This window comes from Solanum tuberosum, unplaced genomic scaffold (assembly GCF_000226075.1).
Source record: "Solanum tuberosum cultivar DM 1-3 516 R44 unplaced genomic scaffold, SolTub_3.0 scf00118, whole genome shotgun sequence".
Taxonomy (NCBI): domain Eukaryota; kingdom Viridiplantae; phylum Streptophyta; class Magnoliopsida; order Solanales; family Solanaceae; genus Solanum; species Solanum tuberosum.
The window spans coordinates 576,058-579,532 of NW_006239043.1; positions in this window are offsets into that span (position 1 = coordinate 576,058).

A 3,475-nucleotide genomic window follows, 5' to 3' on the forward strand; every position below is an offset into this window, starting at 1 on the left:
AATTCTCATCTGAGCATGTTCACAAATTTTTTGACCAAAGTCAAATTTTCGCCAAAACATAAGATTTAAAACATCTAACGACACAAATAAAAAACGGAAGCCTCAAAACTTGAACCAACCTTCCTGTTAGATCAAAAATGACCTTTCGAAGCTAATGACACTGACAGAGTTCTAATCTGAGCACGCGTTTACATAAAATATTGACCAAAGTCAAGTTTTGGCTAAAATTTAAAAGTTAAAACGCCTAACTACACAAACTAAATATGAAAGCCTCAACACTAGACGCTGATTTACCAAAAAGTTTAACTTCAATTGATAAATTTACCAACTATTCAAATATAAGTTAGTAATTAATAATTTACCAATAAATTTTATCACAGTTGGTAATAGTTACTATTCAACTAAACATTCATATGTAATATTACCAACTAATAATTAATATGTTGGTAAATTTTACCAATGGATTAATGATCGGTTGGTATATTACCAACTATTTTAATGATGTTAGTAAATTACTAACTACAATCTTTATTTGTCGGCAAAATTTTCAACTAATTGGATATTGGTTGACAAGTTTACCAACAAATTACATTTCGTTACTAATTTACCAACACATTTATATTTGGTTGGTAAATTTAGCAACACAATCTTGCCGTTGGTAAATGTTTGGTTAGTAATCATTGGTAATATGTTAATAAATTATATAAACAATTTTTTTGTCATATTTACCAACCGATATATACTTCGTTGGTAATATTACCAACAAAAGGTGTGCGTTAGTAATATTTCAGTTGGTAATCCATTGATAAAATGTTGCTAAATTTGGCGCCATTTTTTCCCGCTGTATATACCAACTAAAATACTTAGTTAGTAAGATTTTGGTTGGTAATCTGTTAGAATTTCGTTGTTAAGTTTTAAAATATAATTCAGTTAGAAATATGTTGGTAATTTGTTAGTAGAATACTAACCAACTTAAGTTGTTAGTAAAATATGTTGGCAATTTAGGGTTTTTTTGTAGATATCATGTATTCGCCTTTGATTGGAATGAAATGGTTCCAAAGGGAGCCAGTTGGACTAAGTGATTATATAGTCTATCCTAAAAATTTGAGATTGACGCGTAATAATAGTTGTTGTCACTAAATTCAAATTTATACCAAAATCTAACCTCATAATATTACCTTTCCTTATACTAATATAAATCAAATTCTTTAATTATTTCTTATAAATTTTGGTATAACCATTTGATATTTGGCACCCAATATATGTTCAAACTAATTTAGATTTACATTTCGTAAAATCATTTAAAGTGAAAAGTGTCACGATCCAGGTCTACATCTATAACGATCCGATCCGGTTGTTATGAGTAGGCCAATAGTGAAGAAATTTGGGCCAAAAAACTTTTCGAGTAGAGAGTTAATTTTTTTGGCTAGGCCAGCCTCATACGGAATTTGGGCTAGGTGAAGTCTAGGGCTATCCGGAAATGGGTGGGGTGGGGTGTATTGTTAAGGTTTGGTTGATATATTCGTGTAGCCAAGGCATTAAGGAATCCATAAGGCTTTATGAAATTGAATAGGGATAAGTAGAACTCCCGAAATTGATCTTGGTGTGGAAGAGATATGTCGGGACGTCAAAAGAAGAGGCTGCCTTGTGAAAACGTGAGTTTTCTCGAATTTCTGGAGTTGCAGAACTTTCACCTATCCCGCTATAGTGTCAGGCGTCCGCTATAGCGAAGTGTGCAGACCGCTATAACAGAGTAAGTTGCGTTATAGCGATGCTGCTATTGCGGGGAGAAACAAGGTTTTTGCAGAAACATCTCCAAAAACCCTATTTTATGCACTTTTGTTCTTGGAGTTAGGAGAGTGATTTGGGCAGTTTTCACTTGATTTTCCACATAATTCATTGGTAAAGGTAATAATTTGACTCCCCAAGCTTGTGCATTGATTCTTAAGCCTTTGAATCTAGGTTATTTTCTTTGGGGGAAGGTTTTCACATGATTTCATGGTGTCTAAGTTGGGGAAGATTATCATATGTTGATAATCTGGGTAATTAATAGGCCATTGGTGATCGATTGTTGCTTTTTTTTAAGACCAAGAACAAGGCAAGACACTTCAAAAAGGGAAAACTCAGGTTCTTTAGAGTTTACAAGAAACTTGATTTGAGGTAGGTGATGGTTGTATATTTTCGATTTATATATTTATGCATGTCTATTGCCTCGTAGTATCTTTTGTACAATGGATTGTATGGAATACATTGGGAGACATATGAAATAACATCGTGTTGATAACTTCATGCAATGAATTTCTATTGTGACTTGTGGTTTTCAAGTGGTATTGTTTATAATGCTTGTGATTGTGCATGATTGTTTAGTTGACTTGGGTACCATGTTGGTACACTAACTATGAATGGCTCGGGTAACATACCAGTAAACTAACTATGGATGACTCAGGTACCACATCGGTATACTAACAATTTGGGTTTGAGTTATGTGAGAGGACCAGGTATGTGATTACGGTCCCATGAGAGGACCGAGCATTTGCATTTGTGATCATTTGGGACATGCCTCAAGTTATTGTTGTCTCATGGTATATATGTGACTGAGAGTCTATGTGGTTTGATAATTGTTATTATATGCATTGTTATTATTTGAGGGTTAGTTATTGTGTCACGACCCGAGTCTACACCCTCGACGTGGCCGTCATGGCTGACTACAAGCGGAAAACTGATTCAAGCATACAAAGCTTAAAAACTGAATAAAATTCATGAAACTGAAATACAAAGTTTTAACTCAAATGAAAAACTCTGAATAAAATAATATATTCAACTCGCCATAAAATAGGCAACTTAAGTCTTTAAAATATTTAATAAAATAAGTGAATAATACAGACTTCTCAACCATACTGACTATCTATGAAGCCTCTAACTGATAACGATGGAAGTCGGGACAAGACCTACGACATCCTGACTAAACTGAAACGTAAATGAAATCCTCCGGAAAATAAGGAGGCTCACCATAGCTAACTTGAAATCTCGGATGTATCAACGAATCTCCTGTTGATGATCCTGAATACCTGTGTCTGCATCATGAAAAGATGCAGGCCAAATGGCTCAGTACGTGGAATGTACGAGCATGTAAGAGGAATTCTAAAGCATAAACATAAGCTTGAAAAGAATCTGAAAGGAAACTGAATAACATACCTAGCTCAACTCAACTCAACTCAACATAACTGAACTCATTTCAATATAAAACAGTTTTAAAACAAGTGCAATATAATGAAAAGTTGTTTAAAACATGATGCCAACTCTGTATGTATGCAAAGATACAAATAACTCTGAGATGTATGTAAAAATACAAATAAACTGATGTATATAAAAATACAAATAACTTCTGTGAGAGTTTCTCTAACCGACAACCATCACATAAGAGTTATTGTGATGATACAACGATCTTCCTCACGCTGCCAGCGCATCCTATACC